This window comes from Microcaecilia unicolor, chromosome 3 (assembly GCF_901765095.1).
Source record: "Microcaecilia unicolor chromosome 3, aMicUni1.1, whole genome shotgun sequence".
NCBI lineage: Eukaryota > Metazoa > Chordata > Amphibia > Gymnophiona > Siphonopidae > Microcaecilia > Microcaecilia unicolor.
In genome coordinates this window covers 238,399,958-238,414,310 of record NC_044033.1, presented here as the reverse complement: position 1 = coordinate 238,414,310, position 14,353 = coordinate 238,399,958, and the positions used below count along the sequence as shown (strand labels likewise).

General features: G+C 53.4%; 1 protein-coding gene across 1 annotated transcript in view; it reads left to right on the top strand.

The window, feature by feature from the left end:
- Positions 1-14,353, top strand: part of LOC115464471 — a 337,991-nt gene that overhangs the window by 59,799 nt on the left and 263,839 nt on the right. The gene's annotated exons all lie outside the window — the stretch shown is intronic.

Sequence of the window (14,353 nt, the reverse complement as noted above, 5' to 3'; positions counted from 1 at the left end):
CTACAATACTACTTTATCCTAAAGCAAAAAAATAAAATATATATTTTATTTACAGTTTGTTGTCTCAGGTTTCTCCTTTCCTCATCTTCTTTTCACTGTCTTCCTTCCATCCAGCATCTGTCTTCGGTCTCTCTCTGCCATCCAGTGTCTGCCCTCTCTGCTGTCCCCTCCATCCAATGTCTGCCCTCTCTCCCTGCCTCTTCCATCCACATCTGCCCTCTATCTCTGCCCCTTCCATGATCCATCCACCATCTGCCCCTGTCTGCCCTCTCTCTCCCCCCCATCCATTCACTGTCTGCCCTTTCTATCTCTTCCATCCACTGTCTGCCCTCTCTCTCTCTGCCCCTTCAATCCACCATTTGCCCTCCCTCTGCCATCCATCCAGGGTTTGCCCTCCCTCTCGCTCCCCCATCCAGGATCTGCCCCTCTCTCCGCCCCTTTTTTTCAGCCCCCAGTTCCAGCCCCACTATCCCACCAGTCCCCCATTTCAGCCCCAGCCCTTTTCTCCCACCAGTCCTGAGCTTCATACCCCCAGCCACTTCTCCCTGTCCCCTATTCAGCCCCCAGTCCCCAGTTTCAGCCTCCAGTCCCAGTACTAGCCCCCTTATCCCACCTACCCTCCTTTTCAGCCCCCAGTTCCAGCCCCCTTCATCCACATGCCTTGTATTAGGGCCCCCTTTTCAGAACCATTCTCCCACCTGACCCACGCATGCCCCATTTTCCCACCAGCCCCAGGCCCCATATGGCCGCTTCTCAGACCCCAGTGACAGTCCCCTTCTCCCATCCAAGAACCCCAGTCCCCTCCCCACCCGTCCCCTTCAACCATCCAAGAACCCCCTCCCCGCCCCCTTCTCCCATCCGTGATCCCCTCCCCAACCCCAGTCCCCTTCAACCATCCAAGAACCCTCCCCACCCCCTTCTCCCATCCGTGAATACCCCTCCCACCTCAGTCCCCTTATCTCATCCAAGAACCCCAGTCCCCTCCCCACCCATCCCCTTCTCCCATTCGTGACCCCCTCCCCAACCCCAGTCCCCTTCAACTATCCAATAACCCCCTCCCCACCCCCTTCTCCCATCCGTGAATACCCCTCCCACCTCAGTCCCCTTATCCCATTCAAGAACCCCAGTCCCCTCCCCACCCATCCCTTTCTCCCATCTGTGACCCCCTCCCCAACCCGTCCCCTTCAACCATCCAAGAACCCCCTCCCCACCCTTCTCCCATCCGTGAATACCCCTCCCACCTCAGTCCCCTTATCCCATTCAAGAACCCCAGTCCCCTCCCCACCCATCCCCTTCTCCCATCTGTGACCCCCTCCCCAACCCCAGTCCCCTTCAACCATCCAAGAACCCCCTCCCCACCCTTCTCCCATCCGTGAATACCCCTCCCACCTCAGTCCCCTTATCCCATTCAAGAACCCCAGTCCCCTCCCCACGTCCTCTTCTCCCATCCGTGACCCCCTTCCCCAACCCCAGTCCCCTTCAACCATCCAAGAACCCCCTCCCCACCCCTTCTCCCATCCGTGACCCCCTTCCCCAACCCCAATCCCCTTCAACCATCCAAGAACCCCCTCCCCACCCCCTTCTCCCATCCGTGAATACCCCTCCCACCTCAGTCCCCTTATCCCATCCAAGAACCCCAGTCCCCTCCCCACCCATCCCCTTCTCCCATCTGTGACCCCCTTCCCAAACCCCAGTTCCCTTCAACCATCCAAGAACCCCCTCTCCACCCCCTTCTCCCATCCGTGATCCCCTCCCCAACCCCAGTCCCCTTCAACCATCCAAGAACACCCTCCCCACCCCTTCTCACATCCATGAATACCCCTCCCACCTCAGTCCCCTTATCCCATTCAAGAACCCCAGTCCCCTCCCCACCCATCCCCTTCTCCCATCTGTGACCCCCTTCCCCAACCCCAGTCCCCTTCAACCATCCAAGAACCCCCTCCCCACCCCCTTCTCCCATCCGTGAACCCCCTTTCCACCTCCCCATTTGAGAACCCCCACCCCACCCTTCTCCCATCTGAGTCCCTCCCCCCCAACCCACCTACCAGCTGAGCTCCATTCTGCCACCCACCACCCTCACTGCCTTTAAAAAAACAATTTGGAAGCGTCGGAGAGACAGTGACAGGCAGCGCCTCGCGTCTGCCCTGCTACTAAAAATCTCTTCGACGTCGTTCGGGCCTTCCCCACATTGAGTCCCGCCCGCCCTCGCGGTAATTGGAAGTTACCTCAGAGGAGGGCGGGACTCAATGTGGGAAGGCCCAATGACGTCGAACAGATTTTAGTAGCAGGGCGGGCAGGCGTGAGGCACTGCCTGTCACTGTCTTCGGCGCTTCCAAATTGCATTTTTAAAGGCAGGAGTGACAGGAGAGCAGCGACTCGGAGCACCCCCCCCCCCCCCACCCGCTGACATCTGGGGGGGCGGATCGCCCCCACCATGCCACCGTCGCGCATCGGATTCATTGGGAGGGAGGACGGAAGGACGGACTGGAGCTCGGGCGGGCGGGGCGACCTGAGGCGCGCGCGGGGCCCCATTTAGCGCAGGGCCCTATGCGGCCGCCTCGGTCGCCTCGCCTTAAGACCGGCCCTGACTGCGCTCCTTGTCTCCAGTTCTGTACCATTTACAATGACATCTGTGGCTTGCCTGCCAATCCCATTCCTCACCATCTGTTTGCTGGGTCTTTGCCTGTGGGACTATGTATATGAATGCTGAAAAACAAATGCAGATTATTTTGACCAACACACTTCTTCCCCTTTTATTATGCAGGTGATGACAGCCAGGGGGAGGAAGAAGCTGGCCCTAGTGGCCACCAGCCCCACCACACACAGCAGCAAACCAGTGGGCCTGCACAACAACCCACACAGGACCATGGGGTGCAACCACACGACCCAACAGCAGCAGCACCGGCTATCCCTCCACCACCTGCAGCACCGGCTATCCCTCCACCACCTGCTGACTGTGCTGATGGTGGCACGGAGGAAGAAACTGAGGATGCAGAAGGGGGGGCACCACCTCACCAGAGGCCAGCCAGCCAGAGGAGGCAGCTACTGCGCCTGGCCACACAATTGCTGGGCCAGAATGTATAGATGGAAGAGTACCGGCCCCAGAAATTGGAGCTGCACCTGCAAGCACTCCAGGCCCAACGGGAAGCGCACCAGGAAGCGCTGCAGGTGCAACGGGAAGTGGTGGAGGCCCAACATGCTGTGATCCAGCAGCTCCAACGGCTGGAGCACAGCATTGAGGGCCTACACCGTGACCTCAGAGCACCTACTCCAGCTGTGCAGCAGCCACCTCCACAACAACTGGCGTCCACTTCTTCCACTGCACATGAACCAGCTGCTAAGAAGTGGAGCTTGAGATAGTAAACACAGTAGATGACGGCAAAAAAGACCTGCACGGTCCATCCAGTCTGCCCAAGAAGATAAATTCAAATGTGCTACTTTTTTATTTGTACTGTCCTCTTCAGGGCACAGACCGTATAAGTCTGGCCAGCCCTATCCCCGCCTCCCAACCACCAACCCCGCCTCCCACCACCAGCTCTGGCACAGACTGTATAAGTCTGCCCAGCACTATCCTCGCCTCCCAACTACCAGTCCCGTCTCCCACCAACAGCTCTGGCACAGACCGTATAAGTCTGCCCAGCACTATCCCTGCCTCTCACCACCGGCTCTGGCACAGACCGTATAAGTCTGCCCAGCACTATCCCCGCTGCCCAACCACCAGCCCCGGCACAGACCGTATAAGTCTGCCCAGCACTATCCCCGCCGCCCAACCACCAGCCCCGGCACAGACCGTATAAGTCTGCCCAGCACTAGCCCTGCCTCCCAACCACCAGCTCTGCCACCCATTCTAGGCTAAGCTCCTGAGGATCCCTTCCTTCTGCACAGGATTCCTTTATGTTTATCCCACGCATGTTTGAATTCTGTTACCATTTTCATCTCCACCACCTCCCGCGGGAGGGCATTCCAAGCATCCACCACCCTCTCCGTGAAAAAATACTTCCTGACATTCTTCTTGACTGTGCTGATGGTGGCACGGAGGAAGAAACTGAGGATACAGAAGGGGGGGCACCACCTCACCAGAGATCCTCAGGTTCCCCAGCAACTGGTCTAGCAGCCATCACACCAGCTCCCATTCTGGGTCCTGTGCTCAGGTTGCAGGCCAAGGCACAGAGCACAAAGTGGCCAGACTTCACCAGGGCAGCTGAGGCAGTGGGCTGCCTTGTGCACACCGACACAGAGGAGGAGAGTGGGGGCTCATCAGAGGAGGACTCTCAACAGAGTTCCCATGCAGCACCAGCTGCAAAGGAACACGGTGGGAGGGGTAGAAGGGGACGGGGAGGGGCAGGGAAAGTGATGGGAGGTGAGGGGTGGAGGGAGGGGAATATGCACAGAGCGGGTGAGGGTGGTGGGAGGCGGGGTGGTGTTGGTGTGTAAATACTGTGTGATATAAATAAATGTCCACTTACTTCACTGAAAACTTGTGTCAATGGGTCTTTGTCTGGCTCTGACCCCCAGCTGGTGTGCACTCTACTCTGCTCTGTGGGCGGGAGGTGGAGGGGCTCCTCATCCTGTTCCTCTGGGGCCTGCTGCTCTGGTGGCTGTGCCTCTTCTGGGAGGGCCTGTCCTCGGCGCTTTGCCAAATTATGTAGCATGCAGCAGGCCATGAATATGTTTGCCACCTTTTGGGGGCTGTACAGGAGCTCCCCTCCAGAACGGTCCAGACATCGGAACCTGTTCTTTAGTAGTCCAAAAATGCGCTCTATGATGCCACAGGTGGTCTGATGCCTACTGTTGTAGTTCTCCTCTGACCTTCTTTGTGGGTGCACTATGGGGGTTATGAGCCAAGCATGCTGTGGGTAGCCTCGGTCACCTTTGGAGAGAAGCAGAATGAGACAGATGATGAGTGTGTATTGTTTGGAGTGGGTACCTTGTGGAGGTGGGGTGGGGGGGGGAATAGTGGGTTGTGGAGTGAGCTGGATAGAGACAGTGCTGAGGCCTGTATAGTGCTGAGGATGTATAGTTTGGGCAGATCCATACTGCACTTACCTAGGAGCCATCCGCCGGTGATCTCCCCTTGGTCAAACCTCCGGAAGATGCCCGAGTGCTGTAGGACATACGCATCATGTGTGGAACCAGGGAAGCGGGCACACACGTCTAGAATCTCCCCCTGGGCATCACACACCACTTGCATATTCATGGAATGGTACGCTTTCCTGTTCCTATAAGTGGCCTCTCGTGCCCGGGGGGGTCTGAGTGCGACATGTGTGCAGTCAATTGTTGCAGGAATTGATGCATGAATTACCCCTATTGTTAGCAGAATCTGTGGTACTTCAGGAGTCAAACAGCACACACCAGAATGAGGGAGAAATCTTCTTTATTTGCTAGCAAACAAAGTAGGACATCAGTTCTAGCTCTCTTCTTCTCTTTCTCAGCTCTCTGGATGTTATGGCTTCTGTCTCAGCTTCTCCTCTTCTTCTGCTGTCTGTCTTCCTTCAGCTCTCCTTCTTCTATCTGTTCCTTCTGACGTAAGCTGCTTCTACTCCCACTTATATACCGTTCTATCTCCCTCCTAGCCCCCCTTACTCTCCAGATGGTAAAGAATAGATTGATCACCCTGCCTTGAACTAATTATTACCATACATATATTCCAAATATCAGTTACATAGGTTTAATATTTCTCAAACTGACCTATGACCTGGGGCCCCTCACATTAGACAATATGGCACCAGTCTCTTGCATTTTCATTATGATTAATTTCTCAGCTATAGCTTAAACTGGGTTCATTTAGGGGCTAAGGGACATTCTCATATTCCTAGTCAACTTCATACTAACTGCTAACTGAACTCTGGCATTCATTAAGGGGTCAAGGGCCAGTCTTACTTAATAGCGTACAGCTATAGTTTGTTATTTCTTTCAGAAAGCCCAGTCCTACCTTTACCTATAATTAATCAAGGAGAAGAGAGTTGACTTCTCTTTCACCTAGCCAGGACTGCAGCTAACTCAAACCATATGCTGACCTTTTCAACTACAGTCTTACTTAGAAAGTCAGACAAAGAGTTGGACAGACATTAGATTTAAAAAGGTATTCTACATATTAACTACACAGAATAAACATATTCTAAAATAAGCATCCTTATAAGACATATTCTAAAATACACAGAAATCAGAATTCCTTATAACAAAATCTACATATCAAGAATTATTTAAACAGCATTCAGCCTACTTTTAAACTACAGCATGTCTGGCTCATGCCTTGTTCATAATAGTATACAGATGTATGTGGTAAGGTAATATCTTTGAACTATCCTTCACCCTCCATCACTCACAAAGGGTGAAAGAAGTTTCTCTCTCTGACCTTTCTACCCTTTAGCCCAACAAAGCTAGATTTCTAAATAATCTAAACCATCTGGCATTCCTTCACTTTACTTGCAAGGTGAAAAGTTCACAACTCAAACACCAAGCTTTTAAACCCCAAATTTTTAAACAGAATTAACAATTAATATGATTTCTTATATATGTATAATTATGCCCATGCTGTCTCACAATGGCACCTATGACTGAGGGGAAGCGAGCTACGACGTAGAACTCAGCCATGTTGTTCTGCAGGGCCTGGGGGGGGGGTGGGGGTGGGGTGGGGAAGGTGATGTACTCAGAGGTGTGGGTAAGGAAGGCATTAAGGAACTGGGTGAGGCAGTTAGAAATGGAAGGCTGGGTGAGACCCGTATTCACAGCTAGGACAGACTGGAAACTCCCAGTGGCCAGAAAAGAGAGAGAAGCAGTGATCTTTAGGTGCACAGGGATGGGGTTGTTCCTACGGGTCCCGGCCTGCAGGAGGGGTTGGAGCTGGTCACAAAGGTACTGAATGGCAGCTCTATCAAACCGGAACCTACTGAGGCACTGCAGGTCAGTGAGGTCTAGGAAAGTGCTACGGGGCCTGAACACTCTGGGGCGTGCATACCTCCTGCGGTGCCTCCCCTCTTCCTCCAACATGCAAGCCATGTGTGCATTGCGTGCCTCCATTTCCCCACACTACAGGTGCAATACAGCAGTGAAAGACAGCAGGAACAAACAGAAGCTGCCACTTTCACACCACCCACAAACACCCACTACAAACTCTCCTGCCACACCCTCTAGCCACTCACTCTCCAAGCAGCAAACGACAGTCTTCACAGACAGCTGCAGCAGTACACAGGACAAAGACAGAAACAGAGACTACAAACAGGTAAGGGAATGAATTATGAACTTGGAGACACTGAAGGGAGAGGGGATGGGGGAGATAGAGGAAGGAGAAGGGGTGTCTGGGTTTGGGGACGAGAAGGGGTAAAGCTGAACATGTAAAGCACAAATGAGGCAGGTGAGGGTGAAAATGTTCGGACACAGACAAAGGTAACAGGTACTCAACAAACTCTCAGCTTTCTCTGCAAACACCAATTCAGCTCTCCCAACAACGATTTCGCCACTCTCCAACTCCACAAAATCGCTAATGGGTCTAAAGACAATTTCCCCCTTACTCTGGTCGCTATTATTTGTGGTCTAACTAATGCCGCCTCTGTTCCCGCCCATGCAAAACAATTTCGCTATCTGTTATACGTTGCAGCCGGCCGTCTCATTGCACCGCCCCTAACACGCCCCTATCACGCCCCATGTGGTCCTGGCCATAGATGGCTGGCTTTACGTTGACGCCGGTGTTACTACCCACAATCGATTATTGGATTTAGCCGGCCTTCTCTAACGGAGCCGGCTATGTGCCTTTTTTGTCGCTTTTTCGCCGGCGATCTCTTTCGAAAATGAGCAGGGTGGAGGGGCATAATCGAACGTCGCCAGCAAAATAGGTCGCCGGCGATCTGTGTTGGTGGCAGCGCAACAGCTGGCTGGAACCGTATTATCGAAAAAGATGGCCGGCCATGTTTTTGTTTTGATAATACGGTTTAGCCCGGCCAAATGCCTTGGAGTTCACCTGGTTTGACATGGCCGGTTTTGTGTTTCAGCGATAATGGAAAAAAGTGCCGGCGATCTCAAACCCGGCAAAATCCAAGGCATTTGGTCATGGGAGGAGCCAGCATTTGTAGTGCACTGGTTCCCCTCACGTGCAAGGACAGCAACCGGGCACCCTAGGGGGCACTTCTAAAACTTTTTAAAAAATATACAAATACCTCCCAGGTGCATAGCTCCCTTACCTTGGGTGCTGAGCCCCCCCAAATCTCCCCCAAAACCCACTCCCCACAACTCTACACCACTACCATAGTCCTTATGGGTGAAGGGGGGCACCTACATGTGGGTACAGTGGGTTTTGGGGGGTGTGTGGAGGGCTCAAAACTTACCACCACAAGTGTAGGGGGGGATGGGCCTGGGTCTGCCTGCCTGAAGTGCACTGCACCCATTAAAAACTGCTCCAGGGACTTGCATACTGCTGTCAGGGAGCTGGGTATGACATTTGAGGCTGGCATACAGACTCAGAGCCGTGCCTAGGGTCTCTGGCGCTCTCCCTGCAGACTATCAGTTCCCCCCCCCCCCCCCCCCCCCCCGTGAAAATGATTGCTCACCACTTGCCACACTGACAGGAATTGTCAGCAATATTCTTAGAAACAAATTGCTATACATTGCAAAATAAGATAGCAGATGTAAATATTCCAAACACTAAAATGAAAATAAAATGATTTTTTTCTACCTTTGTTGTCTGGTGACTTTCTTTTTCTGATCATGCTGGCCCAGTATCTGATTCTGCTGCTATCTGTCCTCTTAACTCCGTTTTCAGGGCTTCCTTTCCATTTATTTCTTTCCTTTCCTCCTTTCTTCTTCATTTCTGGTCCTCAGCTTCTGCCTATTTTCTTCATCCATGTGCAGTTTTTCTCCTCGCTTCCTTTCCCCTCATTTCATCTCCTTCATCTCTCTTCCCTCCCCTCTATGTCCAGCAATTTCTCCTCTCTCCCTGAGCTCTGCCCACCCATCCATGCTCCTCTTTCCCCTGCCCCCTCCATTCATTCCTATGCAGCAATTCCCAATCCCCTCTCTCCCTAAGCCCTGCCCTCCCATCCATGCTCCTCTGTCCCCTGCCCACCTCCATCCATCCATATTAAGCAATTTCTCCTCTCTCCCTGGGCCCTGCAATCCCATCCATGCTCCTCTGTCCCCTGCTCACCTCCATCCATTCATATTAAGCAATTTCTCCTCTCTCCCTGGGCCCTGCAATCCCATCCATGTCCATCCATGCTCCTCTGTCCCCTGCCCACCTCCATCCATCCATATTAAGCAATTTCTCCTCTCTCCCTGGGCCCTGCAATCCCATCCATGTCCATCCATGCTCCTCTGTCCCCTGCCCACCTCCATCCATCCATATTAAGCAATTTATCCTCGCTCCCTGGGCCCTGCAATCCCATCCATGTCCATCCATGCTCCTTTGTCCCCTGCCCACCTCCATCCATCCATATTAAGCAATTTCTCCTCTTTCCCTGAGCCCTGCCCTCCCATCCATGCTCCTCTGTCCCCTGCCCCCTCCATTCATTCCTATCCAGCAATTCCCCTCTCTCCCTGAGCCCTGCCCTCCTATCCATGCTCTTCTGTCCCCTGCCTCCTCCACTTATCCCTATCAAGCAATTCCCCTCTCTCCCTGAGCCCTGCCCTGCCATCCATGCTCCTCTGTCCCCTGCCCCCTCCATTCATCCCTATCCAGCAATTCCCCTCTCTCCCTTCCATGAACCCTGCCCTCGCATCCATGCTCCTCTCTCCCCTGCACTCCCGCTCCCATGTCCCAACTGCCCACCCTCTTCTTCCCCCAACATCCCTTTCCTTTTTTTTCTTTTACATTTACCTCCGTCCGGCAGCGCAGGCGCAGCGTCAGTGAAGGAGGTGGCGCTCCCGACGTGTCTAGCCTTCCCTTCGCTCAGTGTCCCGCCTTCTTCTGACGTCATTTCCTTGACGTCAGAAGAAGGCGGAACACTGAGCGAAGGGAAGGCTAGAAACGTCGGGAGGGCCACCTCCTTCACTGACGCTGCGCTGCCGGACGGAGGTAAATTTAAAAGGATTAAAAAACGAAAGGGATGTTGGGGGAGAGAAGAGGGCGGGCAGTTGGGCAATGGAAGCGGGAGGGCGAGGTAAGCATGGTGCGGCAGCGCCGCCCAGAGGACGGTGCCCCCCTGCCGTGCTTACCCCGCTTACCGTGTTGGCATGGCCCTGTACAGGCTGGCAAAAAAAGGTTTTTATTTATTTATTTTTTGCGTGGGAGGGGGTTGGTGACCACTGGGGGAGTAAGGGGAGGTCATTCCCCATTTCAGGTCATTCCCCATTTCCTCTGGTGGTCATCTGGTGAGTTGGGGCACCTTTTTGAGGCTTGGTCATGAAAATAAAAGGACCCAGTAAACCTGGCGAAATACTGATGAACGCCGCTTTTTTTTCCATTATCCGCGAAAGCCGGCCATCTGGTAGCCACGCCCATGCCCACCCATGTCCCATGCCTGCTCTCGACACTCCAGGGCTCCGGCGGTGTGGAGTGCCGGCCATCTTGGCTCATCCGGCGCTCCGGGAATTCCTCTGCTGGTCCCACGCAGAGCGCCGAGTTTCTTCTCCCCGCCTTTGGCCCTTCGGGGATGCCCCGCCTCCTGCTCTTCAGGATTGGTCCGGCCTCTCCTTCTCCATTGGCTGGCAGCCAATGGGAGGCCCTCTCTGCCAGCTGATTCGATTTTCCCTGAGGGTGGAGGCTATGGGCTCTTCAGGCCAGCTGATTCGGCTTCCCCTGATGGTGAGGCCTATTTAAGGAGCAACTTCATTCCACTTCTTTGCTTCGGCTTCTACTTTGGTAGATTTGATTGTGCTCCTGTGTGACTTTGTCTACTACTGCTTGCTGCCTGACCTGATCTGTCCTCTGATGGAATCTTGACTACGCCCTGTCTGCTGCCTGACCTGACCTTTGCCTGAACACCGTATTATGCTCTGCCTGCTGCCTGACCTGACACCTGCCTGAGTCCTGACAACTTTGTTTGCCGCCTGACCTGATACCTGCTTGAATCCTGTTTGCGCTCTGCTCGCTGCCTGACTTGGTTCCTGCTAGATTCCTGACTATTCTCTGCCTGGTGCCTGACTTACTACTGCCTGTACCTAGCTGCTCTCTGCCTGTTGCCTGCGGCTGTCTGACCCCTGCCTGTATCTGGAAGCCATGTCGGCTGCCTTCCCCTGAGGGCTCAACCCTCGGGGAACGGCAGTCACCATAGGTATAACTGCGGGGTTGCTCGGCTGCCCAACGGAGCACAGGTTCGAGTCTTCGCCTCTGTGCTCCCGTCGGGCACAAGAACTCACGAACGTGACAGTAAGCCAAAGCCATGACTTCACAGGACAAACCCGAACTAATGGACCTGGCACAGGTTCTTCAGCAACAGCAGGCCCAACTGAATAGACTGTCTGGAGCTTTACAAGATGTTTGTACTGAGATGGCTGCTCTCCAGGCCCAATGACAACCTGCCACCCCAGTTCAGAGACCTGCTCTTCCTGCCCCGGGGTTGCGGCTCCCAGAGTCTCCTCGGTTTGACGGTACCCAGTGGCTTGCCAGGGATTTTTGAATCAATGCCTGATGCTTTTTGAGATGCAACCCGGGTCCTTTCCCTCTGAGAGTATCAAAATCACTTATATTATCTCACTACTCTCTGGACCGGCCCTGGCCTGGGCCTCCCCTCTCTGGGAGCAACATGATCTTCTCCTTTCAGATCTAGGGGAGTTCCTTTGCTGGTTCAGGATGGTTTTCGACATTCCTGGGAGGCCCTCTTCTGCCACGGTGAATCTGCTATGAATTCAGCAGGGTAACAGTTCCGTGGGAACCTATGTGGTTTGCTTCCGGATCTTAGCCACGGAGGTTCACTGGAATCAAGAGGCCCCTACAGCCATCTTTTGGCAAGTGTTGAACGGTCAGATCAAGGACAAATTGGCTGGTTGGGATCTTACCGCTACCTTGGATGCCCTTATCACCCTCTGTGTCCGCATGGACATCCGCTTTCAGGAGAGGTCACAAGAGCGTACCGCTCAACGTTCTCCAATGCGGTCTACCCCTTGGCCAATGCGGCCTATTTCTCCTAGAGGAGCAACAAATTCCCTTGCAGGTATTCCCGAGGAACATATGATGATTGGACGACAGCGCCTCTCTGAATCTGAGAGGTCCCACCGTCGGACCAATAGACTCTGTTTATACTGTGGGCAACCTGGTCATTTCGTAAATTCCTGCCCTAATGAGCAAGGAAATGCCAGAACCAAGGCCCCGTGAGGGGGGTGGCCTTGGGTCGATCCTCGCCCATACCAGATAACCTGATCTCAATTCCCATCACCCTGCGTTGGCAAGATCATTGTATCAGGACGACTGCCCTATTGGACTCTGGAGCAGGAGGGAATTTCATCAATGCAGATCCCCTTGAGCACTTGGGAAGACTGACAATACCATGTAAGCCTGCTCTGCAGATAACCTTTGTTCAGGGATCGACCCTACCACAACCCATCACTCAAGTCACGCCACCCTTATGGATGCAAGCCGGGGTCTTGCACCAAGAAGAGATTCAACTCTTGATTCTTCCTCGAGCTATCCACCCAGTGATTTTGGTCCTGCCCTGATTGCATCTCCATGCGCCCAGCATTGATTGGGTCCATGGTGAGGTCAGCAGATGGGGGGCCCGCTGTTTTCATTCATGCCTCTCATCAGTCAACCCTCCGGTAAAGGTCATTCCAGCTCTCCACGGAGTCCTCCATCCTTGTGAAGCTTCGTTACCTGGGGAGTACCATGACTTCAAGGACGTTTTCAACACACAGGAAGTGGATTCTCTACCCCACATCGACCTTTCGACTGTCTGATTGACCTGCTCCCGGGCAAGACTCCTCCCAGAGGCAGACTGTACATTGTCTCTTGAAGGAATCCAGGACCATGCACTCATACATTCATGAGAACCTTCAGAAGTGGTCCATTCGACCCTCCACATCCCCTGCAGGTGCAGGGTTTTTCTTTGTGTCAAAGAAGGACAGTTCTCTGCAGCCTTGCATTGATTATAGGGGTCTGAATGATGTCACTATCAAGAATCGGTACCCGCTGCCCCTTATACCTGAACTTTTTGACCGCCTGCAAGGGGCGGTAATTTTTACCAAGTTGGACCTTAGGGGAGCTTACAATCTGGTCCGTATATGCCAGGGAGACTAATGGAAGACCGCGTTCAACACCCATGAGGGCCATTTTGAGTATCTGGTAATGCCTTTTGGCTTTTGCAATGCCCCAGCGGTCTTCCAAGACTTTATTAACTCCATCTTTCAGGATCTCCTGTACTCATCTGTAATTGTCTACCTCGACGACATTCTGGTCTTTTCGTCCTCCGTGCAAGATCATGTTTCCCCATGTCCGCACCATCCTTCAACGACTGCAAGAACATCACCTTTTTGGTAAGCTAGAGAAGTGTGCCTTTCACCAGCAAGTCATTCCCTTCCTGGGGTATATTATTGGACCCAGCCAAACTTAAGGCAATTCGGGATTGGCCTGTGCCCCAGGGACTCAGGGCCCTGCTTCCTGGGATTCGCCAACTATTACCGGCAATTCATTCAACAGTATTCCTTGATCACCGCTCCACTGACCTCCCTTACCAGGACGGGGGCGGATGTCAAGAATTGGTCTTCAGAAGCCCTGGAGGCCTTCACCACACTAAAGGAAGCCTTTGTGAGCGCCCCGGTGCTCCGCAGTCCAGACATTACGAAACCCTTTACCGTGGAGGTCGATGCTTCTTCAGTGGGAGCCGGGGCAGTGTTGTCTTAAACTCTGCCTTCTGGCAAGCGGCACCCTTGTTTTTTTTTCTCCCGGAAGTTCTCCCCAGCAGAACAAAATTATACCATTGGGGATCGGGAACTGTTGGCTTTGAAACTTGCCTTCCAGGAGTGGTGGTATTTGCTGGAGGGTGCCGTGCACCCGATCACCGTAATTACGGATCATAAGAATCTCCTTTATTTGCAGGAAGCCAAAAGACTGAACCCACGACAGGCGCGCTGGTCCTTCTTCTTTGCCAGGTTTGATTTTTGACTGGTTTTCCGCCCAGCAGAAAAGAATGTGCAAGCTGATGCCCTATCCTGGGCCTTTGAGCCATCCGAAGATTTTGAGGAACCTTACCCGATGCTGAACCCCGCCTGTATCCCGCCTATTGTCTCAGCCTCGACCTCCTTGAAGGTCTCCGTGCCCCCTCGGTCCAGGAAGAAGGTGCTCCAGTGGGGCCATTCCTCTACTTTAGCAGGGCATTTCGGATTCCGGAAGACCCTCCACCTTATTTCCCGGTATTATCAGTGGCCACGCATGGCCCAGGATATTCTGCACTTCGTTTCCTCCTATCCAATCTGCGCCCAGAATAAGTTC